This window comes from Rhinopithecus roxellana, chromosome 19 (assembly GCF_007565055.1).
Source record: "Rhinopithecus roxellana isolate Shanxi Qingling chromosome 19, ASM756505v1, whole genome shotgun sequence".
NCBI classification, from domain to species: Eukaryota; Metazoa; Chordata; class Mammalia; order Primates; family Cercopithecidae; genus Rhinopithecus; species Rhinopithecus roxellana.
This window is the reverse complement of record NC_044567.1, coordinates 55,321,003-55,340,843: the sequence shown is the minus strand read 5'-3', so window position 1 is coordinate 55,340,843 and position 19,841 is coordinate 55,321,003.

Here is a 19,841-nt window from a genome sequence, read left to right as displayed (position 1 = left end):
TGGGCTTTGCTCTAAGCAGCGAGCGTCCACCGATCCTGTCTCCTAGGCAGGTGGCACCCAAGATGCTCTTGCATGGGACCCTGTCACTCCAGAACATCCGTCGAGATTCTCCTAGCCAGGCTCGATGTCCGAGGAGCAGCGGCTTTTCTGATTCTCAGAACCAAGAAGAACCTTTTTATTTTTTATTTATTTATTTTTTTGAGAGGGAGTCTTGCTCTGTTGCCCAGGCTAGAGTGCAGCAGCACGATCTCGGCTCATTGCAATCTCTGCCTCCTGGGTTCAAGCGATTCTTCTGCCTCAGCCTCCCAAGTAGCTGGGATTACAGGTGCACACCACCATGCCTGGCTAGTTTTGTATTTTCAGTAGAGACGGGATTTCACCATATTGGCCAGGTTGGTCTCAAACTCCTGACCTTGTGATCCGCCTGCCATGGCCTCCCAGGGTGCTGGGATTACAGGCGTGAGCCACTGCTCCTGGCCTAGAAGAACCTTTTAAACCTTTTCATCTCATTCTTTCTTTCTTCTTTTTTTCTTTTAGTATTATTAACTGTGTGAGAGCACCAAGGACGGAATGCTGCTGAAAATGAGAGGGCTGTCAAAAACCAGAAAGAAGGGAAGTCAAATGCTACCCCCAGCAGCAATCACTGGCAGGTGTGCTGCGATCCCCCCATTTCTCAGCGGGGTGGTCCTACCTGTGCCAGCCTAATTGCCACCAGTCTGCGGCCCTGCGTGGTAATGAGGGACTCGGGCGCTACGCACCCTTTAAATGACCAACATTTAAACGATATCCATTTACCTTTCACGCACCTCTGCTTCGCCTCGTAATTATTGGCAGCATCTGACTTCCTCTTTTGCTACGGAATCCATTTCCTCATCCTCCTGGGGAGAGGCTGTGGCCCTCTGTGTACCGTGCGGCGACACGTTTTGTGGCAACAGATTGTGATTTGGGGAAGGAGGCTGCGACCCTCAGGATGAGAGAGATGCTGGGAGAGGGACCTCTCTTCCATGGAAAAGCAGCGTCTTTAATGGAGTCCTTAGCAATGGCAGAGGGAGGGGTGCTGTAGGGAAATGCACGAAGCTGCAGCCTGAAGTGTAAATATGATGACTGTTGTCTCTTTCTTGGGAGGTAAATAAATCAGCTCGATGTAGATTCGAGAGGTGGCTGGTGGTGCTGTGTACTCGCACGGCACCCCGAACTCGGCCTCTTCAAAGTGCTTCAGATGTTGATTCATTACGCCTTCCACCAGCTCAGGGAGGAGGGAGGTGTGGAGAACTATTATCCCAGCTCTAAACCCAGGGACTGGGCGAGGTTAAGAGGCAGTAAGTTGGGAGGAAAAGGCGGCGGCCCCGGCAACCCAGCCAACACTTCCGCCGCTAGAAACGTCTGCTCCACTTAGAAACAAGTCATTGTCAGGTAACCTATTTTTTGGGGTGTCATTTCAGCATATGAGGGCTTTGTCTCCTCTGTATATTTCCTTGCTTGAAAAATGTATGAGCTTATGGAGCAGGAGAGAGTGACTTTAATCCTGTGCCAAGCTTGTTTGGAGGCTGAAGCGTCCGAGAGGGAAACAGGAGAAGCTGACGCACTCCAGGTCCCAGCCCCACTGGAATGGAGTCCCTTTGGCACATGGATAAAAACAAAAGCCCGGGCTGGGGCGCTGTGTTGCGTTGGTGGAATCACAAGGCTTATAACCTTGAGTTTCAGGAGTGTGGATCTGAAATGGTTTCATCATTAAGAAACTGTTGGCAGGCCGGGCGCGGTGGCTCAAGCCTGTAATCCCAGCACTTTGGGAGGCCGAGGCGGGCGGATCACGAGGTCAGGAGATCGAGACCATCCTGGCTAACACGGTGAAACCCCATCTCTACTAAAAAAATACAAAAATCTATCCGGGCGAGGTGGCGGGCGCCTGTAGTCCCAGCTACTCCGGAGGCTGAGGCAGGAGAATGGCGTAAACCTGGGAGGCGGAGCTTGCAGTGAGCTGAGATCCGGCCACTGCACTGCAGCCCGGGCGTTAGAGCGAGACTCCGTCTCAAAAAAAAAAAAGAAAAGAAAAGAAACTGTTGTTGGCCAAGTGTCCGGAGGAGGGGTTCAGCCTGAGGCTTTGGCCGTGGTTCTGAGTAGCAGCTGGTGCAGGGACACTGGAGGAGCAGCTGGGCTCTGCGAATGGGTGGAAAGGGCAGACTCTTTGTCATCCTCAACCTCAACTATAGCATGGGAAAGTCAGGCAGCGAGGAAGGGGCAATATTCTGATCCCAGAGGGGCGGGCAGCGTGTTGAACAGTCCTCTGCAGTGCATGTGGGGCAGTCTTGGGCTCATCTCGCCCCCATCCCTGCCGCTCTCCTAGGGCACCTGTGAACGGGAGGTGTGAGCAGGCCAGTTGCCGGCAGAGCTCTGTCATGTGGGTTACCAAGGAACGAGAGAATAGAGGAAGCTGCCTTCAGAATCCCCAAAGACCAATTTCTTCCAGCCCCAGCAAGTGTGGGGAGCCTCCACCGAGTCCCGGCCCTCAGGGTGGCTGCGGCTCGGCATCTTCCGATGGCCTGACAGATGGAGGCACACCGGGCACCTCCAGGCACCTGGGGAGAGCACGGGGAGGTGCCCGACGCGCATGGCTCCTTCTCTGAGGGAAGGCACCTCTGGGCATGCCTGCCTGGGCAGCACCTCCTGCCCCTTGTGCATTGAAAGGGGGAAGAAGCCTCTTGCCTGTTTACTCAGCCCACAGGGCCCAGGCTGCTCCCAGCCCCACTGGGCAGGCCCTGTAGGGACAGTGGCAGTAGGCAGTTAGTCCTGTTGCAGGGAACTTGCCACCACCATCCCTATCTGGTGCTCTCCCTCCCCTTCATTCTTTCCCTTCTTCTCTCTCTACCCCCTTCTCTTTTTTTTTCTCACTCAGCCTCTCTGCTGAATTCTGCGTTGACATCAGCACTTCCAAAAACAACAACAAAGGAAAGTAGGTCAGCGGCGTGCGGGGTCGGAGCTGGGCCCGGTGCCAGCTGAGTCCGGGGCTGCGGCCCATCTCATGGAGAGCCGGGGGCGCCCCAAACTCTGCGCCACAGGCTGACACATGCAGCTTGGTTCCTGCCCTGTGTTCTCAGGGGGAAGGGGTAGGTACGCGTGCATGGCCTGTGTGTTGGCATGCTGGCTTACGGACGGGGTAGAGTTGGGGTTTCTGCACCGAAGGCAACACTGTGTACGCTCCATACAATCCTTCTGGTCCAGGTATGATAGAACTGGGGGTCAAGAAACGCAGGGTGCACACTCCTGCAATTGGGACTGGGATCCAGCCTGCAAATGCACGTTGACTGACATACGTGTGTGCACAAGCCTGACGGCACGGCCTTCTCAGCCCTCTCCCTCCAGAGCTTCACGCATAACATTTCCTCGGCTCTCTACGGTCACGGAACTCCCAGTTCTACTTGAAAGATTACCCAACATGCTAATTGGGACCCCTGCTATGATTAAAAAGAAATTTCAGATTAGAGCCACCATGCCATAGAGCTCAGGAAGAAAACAGCTCTTTATAAACCCAGCAGGAGCAGACTTCCGTTTATTTATTTATTTTTCTAACTTTGAAAGAAATTGCATCTTGATGTTGTCTGGCCCACAATGAGTGACTCAAGTACAAATAGTCACCAGGTCAGGCCCAAACCGTAAAGAGAGGGGCACTCGGGAAGAGATAAAATTACAGCCTCTTCCCCCGCCCCCGGCTTTCTAATACGTAACCGAATTATTTCTGTAAGCCTAGATCCTGCCTGGGCCAGCGCCTTTGGCCCCCTGACCTGGGACATGCTACCATTCCATCTGGGTCAGGCTTCACCCACGATAAAGCTTTTATGAGCAGCCCAGGGGAAGGAGCACATTTCTTTTTTGTTGTTGTTGAGACGGAGTCTCGCTCTGTCGTCCAGGCTGGAGTGTAGTGACCGGATCTTAGCTCACTGCACCTCTTGGGTTCACGCCATTCTCCTGCCTCAGCCTCCCGAGTAGCTGGGATGCAGGCGCCGCCACCACGCCTGGCTAGTTTTTTGTATTTTTAGTAGAGACGGAGTTTCACCGTGTTAGCCAGGATGGTCTCGATCTCCTTCGTGATCCGCCCATCTCGGCCTCCCAAAGTGCTGGGATGACAGGCGTGAGCCACCGCACCCGGCCCAGGAGCACATTTCAGTGAAGCTCCCTGAAGTGATTAGCTCTGGAGGTCCCCCGAGGAGGCTGCAGGGAGGGAGGATTTAAGCTGTGGTCAGTAAGAGGCAGCCACAGCTATAAGAGCAACATGTCTGAATGATTTCACCGCAGGGCTGAGCTCATCGCGTTGATAGTTTTAGAGCTCATTAGCTTGGGGAGGGTGCTGGCATGCTGTACCGGGTCCCCTGGGCCTCTGACCTCTCAAAGCAGCTCTTCTTGGATCAACAGGGAAGAAGTCCTACTAATTCCTTTTCTCCTTCCACCGTCAGCACCAAACACCCATCCCCTAGTGAAGGTTTTGAAACATTAACATGGAACCCAAACCCTCTTAAAAGGCAGCCATTTGACTTTATGAAAATAGGCCAGGCGCGGTGGCTCTCGCCTGCAATCCCAGCATTTTGGGAGACCGAGGCGGGCGGATCACCAGGTTTGGACATTGAGACCATCTTGACTAACACAGTGAAACACCCTCTCGACTAAAAATACAAAAAATTAGCTGGGCGTGGTGGCGGGCACCTGTAGTGCCAGCTACTCGGGAGGCTGAGGCAGGAGAATGGGGTGAACTCGGGAGGCGGAGCTTGCAGTGAGCCGAGATCGCGCCACTGCACTCCAGCCTAAGTGACAGAGCGAGACTCCATCTCAAAAAAAAAAAAAAAAAAAAAGGAAAAAAGAAAAGAAAAGAAAACATCTCCCTAATGTCAGCTTCATTAAAAGATGTAACAAAAGAACATCAATGTTTGCTGATAGAAGAATACAATTGTCGGCCAGGCAGGTGGCTCACGCCGGTAATCCCAGCACTTTGGGAGGCCAAGGCAGGCAGATCGCCTGAGGTTGGGAGTTCAAGGTTAGGCTGGTCAGCATGGTGAAACCCCCGTCTCTACTGAAAATACAAAATTAGCCGGGTGTAGTGGCAGATGCCTGTAATCCCAGCTACTCGGGAGGCTGAGTCAGGAGAATTGCTTGAACCCGGGAGGCGGAAGTTGTAGTGAGCCGAGATCACACCATTACACTCCAGCCTGGACAACAGAGTGAGGCTCTGTCTCAAAAAAAATAAAAAGAGAATATAATTGTTTTTAAGGGTAACAGGCTGGTTATTGCAGATAATTATGTGCAAATAATGGAAGGCAGGTAATAAAGAGGAAGGAGGCCGTGCGCACGGAGCTGGCACAGGTGAGCGGAGCCATTGGCCAGAGTGGGGTTGGGTCGGGGCTGGGGACAGCATAAGGTAAAAGAGCCACACTGCCAGACTCCTCCAAAATCATCATTCCCAGAGTTTTTGCATTCCACAGAGCAGTAGGGTTCCAGAAAGAATGTGGAGAGCTTGTCTTGGGTTGCCAGCATTTTGTTTGGCCAATGAGAGACCCCAAGACACAGCAGCTGCTATGCACCAGTCCTGTTGGTTCAGAAAAGAAATAAATATACATATTTTTAAGACAGAGTCTCACTCTGTCACCCAGGCTGGAGTGCAATGGTGCGATCCTGGCTCACTGCAACCTCCACCTCGTGGTTCAAGCAATTCTTCTGCCTCCGCCTCCCAAGTAGCTGAGATTACAGGCACCCGCCACCAGGCCTGACTAATTTTTTTGTATTTTTTGTAGAGACGGGGTTTTGCCATGTTGGCCAGGCTGGTCTCGAACGCCCAAACTCAGGTCATCCACCCGCCTTGGCCTCCCAAAGTGCTGGGATTATAGGCGTGAGCCACCGCGCCCGGCCAAAGAAAGATCTTTTTAGAACACCCTTCTCCCTCCCCAAACCAAAGGAAAAAAAAAACAAGGACATGATTTCAGAATAAAGGATTATCTTTAGATGGAATAAATTTGGCTTAGCAAAAACTCCCTACATTAATGTTTCGTTGCAAATCGGTAAAATCGCAATCACAGGCTCCCCTTGTCTCCAAACTAGCATTTGGAAGCCAGTGTTCCAGGGAGCTTGGAGCCTGCCAGTTGCCACAGCTTTTAGGATGACAAGGAAGCAGATTGCCTGGGTTTAAAATTCCGTTGCCGGCGTCTTCTGGAACCAGCCGCTCCATCCTTTTCCCCCACACCCCCCCACCATTTTCCTTGTGTGACAGAGTGGAGGCGTAGACGATTGGGTTGAAACCAAATTGGTCACAAGGACAAGCTGGTCAAGAGCGACATTTTCCGCCACGGCCTTGGCTGTTTCACAAGCCGGTTCTGCCAGGAGAGCCGAGGACTCGTCATCCCCAGGCAGAGCGCCACCTACGTGCCAGGTGGGAGGCGGCGTTGCGGAGGGTGAAGGGAAGGAGTCTGGGCCAGTTCTCAGCCTTTTTCAGGATCTGATGAAAAGGCCGTGCGGGCCTGCATGCACCTGTGGGCCCAGCTACTCAGGAGGCAGAGGCAGGAGGTTCGCTTGAGCCCGAGAGTTTGAGACCAGCCTGGGCAACAAAGCAAGACCCCGTCTCAAAAACATAAAATTAATTAATAAATAACAATAATTAATAATAAAGGCCGGCACGGTGGCTCACACGTGTAATCCCAGCACTTTGGGAGGTCGAGGCAGGTGGATCACTTGAGGTCAGGAGTTTGAGACCAGCTTGCTAACATGGTGAAACCCAACCTCTACTAAAAACACAAAAATTAGCCAGGCGTGGTGATGGGTGCCTGTAATCCCAGCTACTGGGGAGGCTGAGGCAGGAGAATCAGTTGAACCCGGGAGGCGGAGGTTGTAGTGAGCCGAGATGGCGCCACTGTGCTCCAGCCTGGGCAACAGATTGAGACTCCATCTCAAAAAAATTAAAAAAAAAAAAAAAAAAGCTTTTGGCCTGGCACGGTGGCTCACGCCTGTAATCCCAGCACTTTGGGAGACCAAGGTGGGCAGATCACGAGGTCAAGAGATCGAGACCATCCTGGCTAACACAGTGAAACCCCGTCTCTACTAAAAATACAAAAAATTAGCCGGGTGTGGTAGTGGGCGCCTATAGTCCCAGCTACTCGGGAGGCTGAGGCATGAGAATTGCTTGAACCAGGAGGCAGAGGTTGCGGTGAGCCAAGATCATGCCACGGCACTCCAGCCTGGTGACAGAGCGAGACTGTGTCTCAAAAAAAAAAAAAAAAACAGGAAAGAAAAAGAAAGCTCGCTCTGGAAACCTGCACATTCCAGGGGCCCTGCATTGAATTCCAGGAGGTTTGTGGACACCTCCTTCTTCATCTCCCCAACCTTGTTAGGGGGACTCTGGCCAAGAACCCTGCACCTGGGCAAACACTTCTCATTTTCCATTTCTCAGTTCAATGATATAATGATGTTTAAAATCCTAAAATTTCATTCAGAAATATCCAAGGGGGAAAAAAAAGGACTCTTCCTTCCTTTGTGCCTCTTGGAAGCTTTATTTTTTTCTTTATCAAAGTTGTTTGAATATGTGAAAACTTTACCTAAATAGGTAAAATAAATATCATTAACTGAAAACAAAATATATATATATTTGGAGCAGAGGTTTAACAGACAAAAGAAAGAGACAGGAGAAAGGTAAACAGCTCTGTCTCTAGTGAGAGAGAGGGAACTTCCGAGAGGAAAAGGTCCAATTTTTTTTTCTTTTTCTTTTTTCAGACGGAGTCTCCTTCTGTCGCCCAGACTGGAGTGCGGTGGCACCATCTCGGCTCAGCAAGCTCCGCCTCCCGGGTTCAAGCAATTCTCCTGCCTCAGCCTCCCCAGTAGCTGGGACTACAGGCGCCCGCCACCACGCACGGCTAATTTTTGTATTTTTAGTACAGACGGGTTTTCACCGTGTTGCCAGGATGGTCTTGATCTCTTGACCTCGAGATCTGCCCACCCCAGCCTCCTAACGTGCTGGGATTACAGGCCTGAGCCACTGTGCTCGGCCCCAATTTTTGTTTTTTGTTTTTTTTTTAGACGGAGTCTCGCTCTGTCGCCCAGGCTGGAGTGCAGTGGCACGATCTCAGCTCACTGCAAGCTCCGCTTCCCGGGTTCACGCCATTCTCCTGCCTCAGCCTCCCCAGCAGCTGGGACTACAGGCACCCGCCACCATGCCCGGCTAAGTTTTTGTATTTTTAGTAGAGACGGGGTTTCACTGTGTTAGCCAGGATGGTCTCGATCTTCTGATCTCATGATCCGCCCGTCTTGGCCTCCCAAAGTGCTGGGATTACAGGTGTGAGCCACTGCGCACGGCCAATATATTTTTTTTTAATGGCGAACTAACAGGGAGTTACACAAGATATTACCATTGAGGGAAACTGGGTGAAAGGGCTCCAGGACTTCCCTGCGCTTTCTTTTTTTCAGCTTCCTGTGAACCTGTAATTATTTCCAAATAAAAAGAAAAAAACTAAGACACATTGTAAAACGTTGTAGTATCACCTAGGATAAATCAATACAGTTTTGAAGCCAATTTGGTATTAGACCGTTTAAAATTGGAAACAAAATATTAAAATCCATGAAAATATTCCAAATAAGAAAAGTAGACGTATTTGATTGAAATTAACATGAACATTTTATGACAATTTTTCAAATAAGCAAAAAACAGTGAAAAGAAAATACAAATTCCAAGGACAGTCCCAGGATTCACAAAAGGCCCCAAATTTGGAGAAGAGGCCCCAAATTGCCTCTAGGGCCAGCTATTTATTTTTTTTATTTATTTATTTTTTTTTTTTTGAGACAGAGTCTCGCTCTGTCGCTCAGGCTAGAGTGCAGTGGCTGGATCTCAGCTCACTGCAAGCTCTGCCTCCCGGGTTCACGCCATTCTCCTGCCTTAGCCTCCCGAGTAGCTGGGATTACAGGCGTCCGTCACCTCGCCCGGCTAGTTTTTTGTATTTTTAGTAGAGATGGGGTTCACTGTGTTAGCCAGGATGGTCTCGATCTCCTGATCTCGTGATCCGCCCGCCTCAGCCTCCCAAAGTGCTGGGATTACAGGCTTGAGCCACCGCGCCCGGCCTTTTTCTTTTCTTTTTTTTTTTTTTTTTTGAGACAGGGCCTAACTCAGTCACTCAGGCTGGAGTGCAGCAATACAGTCATTGCTCACTGCACCCTTGAACCCCTGGGCTCAAGCGATTCTCCCACCTCAGCCTCCTGAGTACCTGGGTCCACAGGCATATGCCACCACGCCTGGCTAATTTATTTATTTGTTTATTTATTTTTTATATATTTTTTTAGACAGAGTTTCGCTTTTTGTTGACCAGACTGGAGTGCAATGGTGTGATCTCGGCTCACCACAACTTCTGCCTCCCAGGTTCAAGTGATTCTCCTGCCTCAGCCTCCCGAGTAGCTGGGATGACAGGCGTGTGCCACCACGTCCAGCTGATTTTTTTTTTTTTTTTTTTTTTTTTTTAGTAGAGACGGGGTTTCACCATGTTGTCCAGGCTGGTCTCGAACTCCTGACCTCATGTGATCCACCTGCCTCGGTCTCCCAAAGTGCTGGGATTACAGGCGTGAGCCATTGTGCTGGCCTATTTTTTGTGTTTTCTTTTTCTATTTTTTTTTTTTTTTTTTTGTAGCCCGGGAGTCTATGTTGCCCAGGCTGGTCACAAACTTAAGGGCTCAAGTGATCTTCCTGCCTCAGCCTCCTAAAGTGTATGAATTACAAGAATGAGCCACCACGCCTAGCCTGCCTAGCTAATTAAAACAATTTTTTTGGTAGAGCCAGGCACGATGGGTCTATAGCCACTCAGGCTGCCCAGACTGGTCTTGAACTCCTGGGCTCAAAGCTAAGCCCAAAATGGGCGCCTAAGGCAGGAGAATCACTTGAACCTAGGAGGCGGAGGTTGTGGTGGGCCAAGATCATGCCACTACACTCCAGCCTGGGCAACAGAGTGAAACTCCATCTCAAAAAATAAATAAATAAAAATAAAAATAAATAAGTACAGGTCAGGCGTGGTGGCTCATGCCTGTAATCCCAGCACTTTGGGAGGCCAAGGCGGGCAGATCACGAGGTCAGGAGATCGAGACCGTCCTGGCTAACACGGCGAAACCCCGTCTCTACTAAAAGTACAAAAAAATTAGCTGGGCGTGGTGGCTGGCACCTGTGGTCCCAGCTACTCGGGAGGCTGAGGCAGGAGAATGGTGTGAACCCAGGAGGTGGAGGTTGCAGTGAGCCGAGATCGCGCCACCACACTCTAGCCTGGGAGACAGAGGGAGACTCTGTCTCAAAAAAAATAAATAAATAAAAATAAATAAATAGGTACATTCTGGGCTGGGTGTGGTGGCTGACACCTGTAATCCCAATGCTTTGGGAGGCCAAGGAGGGAGGACACTTTAGGCCAGGAGTTCAAGACCAGCCTGGGTAACATAGCGAGACCCATCTCTACAAAAAAAAAATTTTTATTTTTTGAGACAGAGCCTTGCTCTTGTTGCCCAGGCTGGAGTGCAATGGCATGATCTCGGCTCACTGCAACCTCTGCCTACCGGGTTCAAGCGATTCTCCCACCTCAGCCTCCAGAGTAGCTGGGATTACAGGCACATGACACAACACCTGGCTAATTTTTTTCACATTTTTGGTAGAGACAGGGTTTCACCACATGTTGGCCAGGCTGGTCTTGAACTCCTGACCTCAGGTGATCCGCCCACCTCAGCCTCCCAAAGTACTGGGATTACAGGTGTGAGCCACTGCGACCAATTTTTATTTTATTTTATGTATGTATATATATATATATTTTGAGACGGAGTCTCACTCTGTCACCCAGGCTGGAGTGCAACGGGGCAATCCTGGGTTCATGCCGTTCTCCTGCCTCAGGCTCCCGAGTAGCTGGGACTACAGGCGCCCGCCACCACACCTGGCTAATTTTTTTGTACTTTTAGTAGAGACGGGGTTTCACTGTGTTAGCCAGGATGGTGTCGATCTCCTGACCTCATGATCTGCCCGCCTCGGCCTCCCAAAGTGCTGGGATTACAGGCATGAGCCACCACACCCAACCTGTACCTATTTATTTTTATTTTTATTTATTTATCTATTTTTTGAGACGGAGTTTTACTCTGTTGCCCAGGCTGGAGTGCAGTGGCACAATCTTGGCTCACTGCAACCTCCACCCTCCGGGTTCAAATGATTCTCCTTCCTCAACATCAACATCCTGAGTAGCTGGGATTACAGGTACCTGCCACCGCGCCTGGCTAATTTTTTGTATTTTTAGAAGAGACAGGGTTTCACCATCTTGGCCAGGCTGGTCTTGAACTCCTGACCTTGTGATCCACCCGCCTTGGCCTCCCAAAGTGCTGAGATTACAGGGTGAGCCACCGTGTCCGGCCCAGAATGTACCTATTTTATATCTGTGCAGAGGAGACCCTATGTGGTTCTTGCAGGCCTGGTTGTCAACTTTTTTTTTTAAGAGTGAAGATTCTTCTCAATGATTATCAACTTTGAGTCACCTCGTGCCCATTGTCTTACAATGGTCCGCAGACTGGAGGCTCCACCATGGCTTACTGCAGCCTGGACCTCCCAGGCTCGAGTGATCCGCTTGCCTCAGCCTCCTGAGCAGCTGGGACTACAAACGTGTGCCACCATACCAGCTAATTTTTAAATATTTTTATGTATGTGTTTTTTATGTTTAAATTGAGATGGGGTCTCTCTCTGCTGCCCAGGCTGGTCTTGGACTCCTGGGTTCAAGCGATTCTCCCACCTCGGCCTCCCAAAGTGCTGGGATTACAGGTGTGAACCACCACACCCAGCCATTTTTTGTATTTTTTGTAGAGGCGGAGTCTTGCTATGTTGCCCAGGCTGGTCTCAAGCTCCTGACTCCAAGAGATCCTCGTGCCTTGGACTCTCAAAGTGCTGGGATTCCAGGTGTCCACTATCTTCCTTTACGTGGTGGAAGGAATTCCCCGGGCAGTCTCATGGTACTCTGTAGGTGGAAGGAGGATGGGGCCAGGTCTTCTTTCGCTGCCCAGACTACAGGAGTCTGTCACACTTAACATGGGGTCTTTTCAGACGTGAGGATTCAGCTACACCTGTCAAGAAACTGGGGCCACCACCTTGGCCAGTTTGGGAGTTTTCTGCCACTGCCCCTTTTTCTTGGTGGGAAGGAAGGCAGACAGGAGGGAGCTCTCGGCAGCTCCCTCAGTGACCGGGAGGGCAATTGCAGTCGCCTCGTTTGGGAAAGTTTGGGGGGTCAAGACAGCGGAAAGAACTAGGAAAAGCAGGAAGACAGATCTTCTGACTTTCTCTCCAAGGCTTTTGCACATCAGCTCTTCTGAGCTTGAAGTTCCTGGGATTGAAAAGGAAGATTTCCCCAGAGTGATCCCATCTTAGCCTTAAGCCGTGTGGGACAGGCTCTCCACTACTGGGATTTCTTCCTCTTGGGCAAAAGGAAGAACAGGGCTGAATTGAGGAAGAGCCTGTGCTCTGGTCTTGGACTCCGAAGCACAGGTCTGAATAACTAGAAGGACCATTTTTTTATCTGTAAAGTGAGAATTATAATCATGTCTCCACACAGGGGGCACTTCTCAGTTGTGTCTGTGAGGGGACTTTAAAAATCTGAAATACAGGCCGGGCACAGTGGTTCACACCTGTAATCCCAGCACTTTGGGAGGCCAAGGTGGGCGGATCACCTGTGGTCAGGAGTTCAAGACCAGCCTGGCCAACATGGTGAAACACCATCTCTACTAAAAATTCAAAAATTAGATGAGCATGGTGGTGCGTGCCTATAATCCCAGCTACTCAGGAGGCTGAGGCAGGGGAATTTGCTTGAACCTGGGAGGTGGAGGTTGCAATGAGCTGAGATCACACCACTGTACTCCAGCCTGGGTGACAGAACGGGACTCCATTTCAGAAAGAAAAGAAAGAGAGAAAGAAAGAGAGAAAGATGAAGCCACTCTGAGCGAGAAGGGTGAAAGAAAGAAAAAGAAAGAGAGAGAGGGAGGGAGGGAGGGAGGGAGGAAGGAAGGAAGGAAGGAAGGAGGGAAGGAAGGAAGGAAGGAAGGAAGGAAGGAAGGAAGGAAGGAAGGAAGGAAGGAAGGAAGGAAGGAAGGAAAATGAAGCCACTCTGAACGAGAAAGGTGAGTGGGTAAAAGGAGGCAGCTTCGTACAGTGGCCTCTGGGGAGCCCGAGACCAAGCACTGGGCCCAGTATGAGGTTGGCTGGGGAGGAGAGAGGAGCTTGTGCTGCAGCAGAAGTGGTCACAGGGAGATCCCTCCCCGAGGTGTCACCTGTGAGGCTGGAGGGATGTTCGTTTTTGGGGTGGTGTGGAGTGAGTGAGGAAGGAGGAAGTCTGAGGTTGGGGGTAGCCGGTATGCTTGGAGGTCCCAGCAGCTGTACCCTGGCAGTTTGCAGCCGGGACGCCTCTATGGCACCTTCCAACTAGAATACCCAACCTCTGCCCGGTCTCCCCTCAGTGGGCATGATGCTAAGTAGGACCCGCCCAAGGTGGATTTGAGACGCTTTTCTTCTTCTTTTCTTTCTTTCTTTTTTACTTTGTTTTAATATTTTTAGTCTGCTTGCTAAGGAACTTTTTTTTTTTTTGAGATAGAGTCTTGCTCTGTCGCCCAGGCTGGAGTGGAATGGCACGATCTTAGCTCACTGCATCCTCTGCCTCCCAGGTTCAAGCGATTCTCTGCCCCAGCCTCCCAAGTAGCTGGGATTACAGGCACACGCCACCAAGCCTGGCTAATTTTTGTATTTTTAGTACAGGCAGGGTTTCACCGTATTGGCCAGGCTGGTCTCGAACCACTGACCTCGTAATCCACCTGCCTCAGCCTCCCGAAGTGCTGGGATTACAGGTGTGAGCCACCGTGCATGGCCAATGAACTTTTTTTTTCTTTTGAGACAGAGTTTTGCTGTTTCACCCAGGCTGGAGTACAGAGGTGTGATCACTGCTCTCTGCAGCCTCAAACTCCTGGGCTCGAGCCATCCTCCTGCCTCAGCCTCCTGAGTAGCTGGGACCACAGGCACGTGTCAGCATGCCCACCTAATTTTTATATTTTTCGTAGAGATGGCATCTCACTATGTTGTCCAGGCTGGTCTTGAACTTCTGGCCTCAAGCAATCCTCCCACCTTGGCCTCCCGAAGTGTAGGGATTATAGGCGTCAGCCGCTGCGCCAGACCTAAGCCTCCTTTCTGAGTGCTCTGGACACAGGCGAGGAGGCCAGCCTGGGAGGAGCTCCTGGAAAGGCGGCTGGTGTGGAAATTCAGAAGAGCCTGTACCTTAGACTTGCAAAGTGTCAGACACCCGGTGGCACTTTAAATGCCACAGATAAAACAGTGAGAGACTCTCCTGGCAGCAAGCGAGATGAGGGGTCAGGGACCTCAGGGCCTCTGAGGCTCAGATTTGAGATAAAGAATAAAAACATTGCAGGGCTCAGTGGCTCACGCCTGTCATCCCAGCACTTTGGGAGGCCGAAGTGGGAGGATCATGAGGTCAGGAGTTTGAGACCATCCTGGCCAACACCGTGAAGCTCTGTCTCTAATAAAAATACAAAAACTAGCTGGGCGTGGCAGTGGGCACCTGTAGTCCCAGCTACTCTGGAGGCTGAGGCAGGAGAATCACTTGAACCTGGGAGGCAGAGGTTCAGTGAGCCGAGATCACGCCACTGCACTCCAGCCTGGGTAACAAGAGCTAAACTCCGTCTCAAAAACAAACAAACAAAAAATAAAGACACCTCAGGGACCCCGTGGTCCCTGGTACAGGGGAGAACGTCAGTGTACCCCAGCCGGCCATGGGAGTACAGACCCTCCAAGCTCACACTGGACAGGTAAGGCACTGGGTGGGACTAAGGACTCCCTGCCCTTCGTGCCTCCACCCCCGTGAGTCAGATAAACTCCTTTAGGGCTAGGGCTCAGTGAGAAATGCCGCTGCTCAGGGCTCAGCCCAGAATCTGCCGACTTGTCACACAAGCGCCTGTGTCCCTGACAGATGGCCACCAGTGTGCGTGGAGGGAGGGGCTCAGTCCCACCCTTCACTCTTCCTGAGTGACAGCCGCGTGACAGACTCTGCTGCCCCTCTCCTGACGACTACCCCAGCAAATAGACAAAGAGGGATTTGGTTTTCCACTGCTGCCTCCTTGGCTGGCATGTCAGCTGCACACGGGGAGACCCTTGTGTTCACCCTGCAGTCCCAGGGGCTGGCTGGGGCCTTGCACATGGCCAGGGCTCAAATCTGTTTTGTTTTTTTTTTTGTTTGTTTTTTGTTTTTGATGGAGTCTCGCTCTGTCTCTCAGGCTGGAGTGCGGTGGCACGATCTCGGCTCACTGCAAGCTCTGCCTCCCGGGTTCATGCCATTCTCCTGCCTCAGCCTCCCAAGTAGCTGGGACTACAGGCATCCGCCACCACGCCCGGCTAATTTTTGTATTTTTAGTAGAGACGGGGTTTCACCATGTTGGCCAGGGTGGTCTCAATCTCTTGACCTCGTGATCCGCCCGCCTCGGCCTCCCAAAGTGCTGGGATGACATGCGTAAGCCACCGCACCCGACCCAAGTCTATTGACTATGTGAATGTCCCACACTAGGCTGCATGAGGCTGCACAAGGGAGAGAGGCAGGACACCGTGCTGGAGAGGCATGTGAGCGTGTGTGTGCAAAAGCCTCTCCCTAACGTGGTTCCCGTCTGCATCTTTTCCTCCTTCTGCCTCTTTGGCTACACGGCTGCCCCGTGGAGCTGTGCCCTCTCTCTCCAAGTGAGACTGTACATGTGCACCCTGTGGGGTCTTCCTTAAAGACCACCTTCCCCTGCCCATCCAGTCCGTGCTACTGTTTCCTCTGTGGGTTTGTCCCCACCCCGGCCTCTCATCACTGGGCAAGTCTTACGTGGCAATTATCCCTCCAATCTCTCTGGCTGGAGTGGTGCGTGGCCACCTGGATGCTGCCACTCAGAGGACATTCTTGTCTTGCCAGTGACTGTGCCCAAAGCAGGGCCGGGGGTGGGGAGAGAAGATACGAAGCCTGGTGCCTCCTCCCAGCCTCCTACCTGTGTAGGCCTCCAGCACTTGTGTTGCCTTCTTCCTTAGAGTTGGTCTCCTGGGAAATGGTGCTTACAGAGATGGAAGAGTTTAATACATCTCTTACTTCCTCTCTCTTTTCCGAGGCCCTCAGCGGGAGCTACAGAAGCAGTGGCTGGCGGGGCCTCCGAGGCGTCTGGGTGAGGGAGGAAGGGGGTGGCGCGGAGCCTCAGTCAATTTGGAAAGCACTGTGACCCAAGCACATCTTGCAGCAGCAATGTCAAATTCTGCCGTTCAGGCATGCCATTAGTGTGCACGCTGCCACACAGGAATCGGTGACACAAAGGCACATCCTTCCCCACCCTCCTGGAGCTTAGAAACTAACAGCTCTAATGAGAAATGAGGGCAGAGAGGAGAGAGATGAGGGCGGGCCCCCTCCATGCAGGCTGGTGCTGGTGTCAGAGGAGGCTGACCCACTTCTTGTGGTGGTGAGGGGCCTTGGCGGCTGACCCACTGAAATGCCACTTAAACCAGCCGCTGCTGCCTGCATGAGGGTCTCCTTTGTCCAAACCCCGCACTTGGTGCTCTTGGAGAGAGCCCTGTCGCCCTGGCAGCACAGTTCTTCTCTCTGCCTCGCTTCCCCTTCTCCCCCAGGGTTCCCAGGGTCCCTTCACCCCGTGGGCTCTCCAGGGCCTGGACTCCCCCGCCTTCAGCAGCCCTCTCTGGGGAGACAGGCAGGACCACGCGAGGGAGGGTGCTCAGGTGGCCATGCAACGCGCCGAGCCTCTCTTCCCAGCTTTTTGATTGTGCCGTGAGTTATTTAGCCAACAGTAGATGTTTATGTATTTTTTAGAGTTCATATTTATTAACAGGCGGGGAAGGAGGAGACCGGGAGATTTATACGGAAAGCATGGTGAGTTAAAAGGGACAATTAGAGGAGCAGAAAGATACCAAGCATAGAATTGTAAAGGATATTTTAACGCACAATCAAAGGTTCTTGAGATATTTTCCAAGTAGACAGAAGGTAAAAGAAAATTGGCCCATTACGAGCTGATAGTGGGGGATTGGTGACGGGATGGAGTCGTGGCTGACGGCTGAACCCCTGCTTAGAAGAAAGTGAAGCTAGAGGGCAAGGCGGGGAGCTGAACCGGGTCAGGAGCCTTCAGAACGGGGCTGGAAGGGGCTCCATCAAAGCGTGCACCCGCCCCTCCTCAAAGAATGAACACCAGCCATGCGTGCTGGCCCAGCCTGTAATCCCAGCACTTTGGGAGGCCGAGGCGGGCGGATCACTTGAGGCCAGGAGTTCGAGACCAGCCTGGCCAACATGGTGAAACCCCATCTCTACTAAAAAGACAAAAAATTAGCTGGGCGTGGTGGCTCGCACCTGCACTCCCAGCACTTTGGGAAGCCGAGGCAAGTGGATCCCCTGAGGTCAGGAGTTCGAGACTAGCCTGGCCAAGGTAGTAAAACCCCATCTCTACTAAAAATACAAAAATTAGCCATGCATGGTGGCAGGTGCCTGTAATCCCAGGTTCTGGGGAGGCTGAGACAGGAGAATCGCTTGAACCTGGGAGGTGGAGGTTGCAGTGAGCCGAGATCACGCCACTGCACTCCAGCCTGGGTGACAGCAAGATTCTGTCTCAAAAAATAAATAAATAAAAAATAAAACAATTGGCTTGGTGTGGTGGTGTGTCCCTGTAGTCCCAGCTACTCAGGAGGTTGAGGCAGGAGGATTGTTTGAGCCTCAGGAGGCTGAGGCTGAAGTGAGCCATGATCATGCCGCTGCACTCCAGCCTGGGTGACAGCGTGAGATCCTGTCTCAAAAACGAAACAAAAACAGACAACAAATAAACCCAGAGAAAGACTGCCTCCTTAGGTCAGCGCAGAGTGGGGTCTGGAGGAGCTGGGTCCCTGGCAGAGAGGTGGGTCTGCTCAGGGGCTGGTGGGGCCTGCCTGGGAAGCCGGTGTGCATGTAAAGGGGAATTTGCTGAGGGCTCGGTGGCTCCAGGGAGCCTCCCCAGCAAACTCCTCTCTGACCCCAGTCCCTGCAGCTTGCCCTCCACGAGGACTCCCAGGCTCTCCGGCTTCCCCAAACCTGCTCACAGGCCTTCCTGGGGCCCATTCACCACAGTGGCAGAGTGCTGGTGATTAGTTGGGTGATGAGTAAACATTTGCTAAATGGGATTCTTGGCTCTTGGCATGAACAGCCCCAGCAGGAGAAGACAGGGTGTGGCTGGTGGGAGGGGCTCTGGGGCTGGTGGATGGTCAGAGCCGGCACAGGCAGAAGCACGGGGCGGGGGCGGGGGGTGCTGCTCCGAAGCCAGGAGGGGCTGAGGGCGGCCGGCGGCTGGGAAGCAGGGAGCGCGGGCCGTGGAATGCTTCCCGAGCTTGGAAGCAGCAGGTGTCTGGGAATGGGCCTGCGGCCCAGGCAGACTTCCAGCAAGCGCTCCAGCTTGCTGGCACGAGGGGAGGATCTGGCTGAGCCCAGGAGGCAAGTTTCCACCATGAAACCCACTGTTGAGGAACCGCGGCAAGGATGCCACGGTCGGAAACCACGTGCCTATAGACAGGCTGGGGGGACGGGCGGGAGGATGACCCCAGGTCGGGGGGACCACACAGCCCCTCCACTTCCACGGCAGAGTGGAGCCCTTGAGCAGGATTCCCTGGGCCGCCCCGTCCTGGGTGCGTCTTCCACACCCTCAAGCCCGGAGTGTTTTTGGATACTCCAGACACGGTACTGTGACCACCTCTAGCCCCACTCCTCACACTCTTCTCTGGACGGCTCCTCATCCTCCAAGACTCACTGGAGTGTCACCTCCACCTGGAAACCTTCTCTGACTGCCCCCCCGCCCCAGCCGAGCTACTCGTTTTGGCGGCCGAGGGGTGCGAAGGCGAGCACCAACTCCGTACCAGTTGCAAATACTTGTTTCCTCATCGGGGCTCTGAGCTCCTTGCCCTGAGCCAATCTGGGGGTCCAGGGGGTCCAGGGAAAGCGGTGGGGGAAGATGGCAGCGGAGGGGTGGCCTCCGCCTCTGGGAAGACCACAGGAATCTGCATCTCCCTGCCCTGAACCAGACGCGGGGGGCTGGGGCTGGTGAATAGAAAAGACTTTGCCTCACCCCTGACGTGTCCAGTTGCTCTGATGTTTGGGGCGATGGTGTCATCATAGCTGCGTAGCATGAGCTGCTGAGTGACAAGTGATGTCGCCTGCATCACAGCTGCCTTGGTTCCCTCTACCTCTTAGAGGAGAAAGCTGCTAAAAATGCCTGGCGTCCTGGGCCCCCACTGCCTCGCCTCTAATAACAGTCGGCAACCAGAGACTGTGCTGTGCTTGACAGAGGCGGATCATTTATAAAACATTAGCATTTCTCGTACTGACATTTCACTTCCATATTACAGGACTTCCTAAGTCTTTCAAAAAAAAATTTAATAAAGTGCTTAGACTCTTGATTTTCCCACTGAGGGCCTTGCTGTCTGAAGTTGGAAATGAAATCAACAACATAACGACATTCTTGGGTTCTAAGGGACAGCCAGGCCCTGGCACTGGCCTGGGTCAGCGCCTGCGGGCCACAGGGGAGCAACTACAGGCTGAGGATTCTTTTTTTTTTTTTTTTGAGACGGAGTCTCGCTCTGTCACCCGGGCTGGAGTGCAGTGGCCAGATCTCAGCTCACTGCAAGCTCCGCCTCCCGGGTTTACGCCATTCTCCTGCCTCAGCCTCCCGAGTAGCTGGGTCTACAGGCGCCCGCCATCTCGCCCGGCTAGTTTTTTGTATTTTTTAGTAGAGACGGGGTTTCACTGTGTAGGCCAGGATGGTCTCGATCTCCTGACCTCGTGATC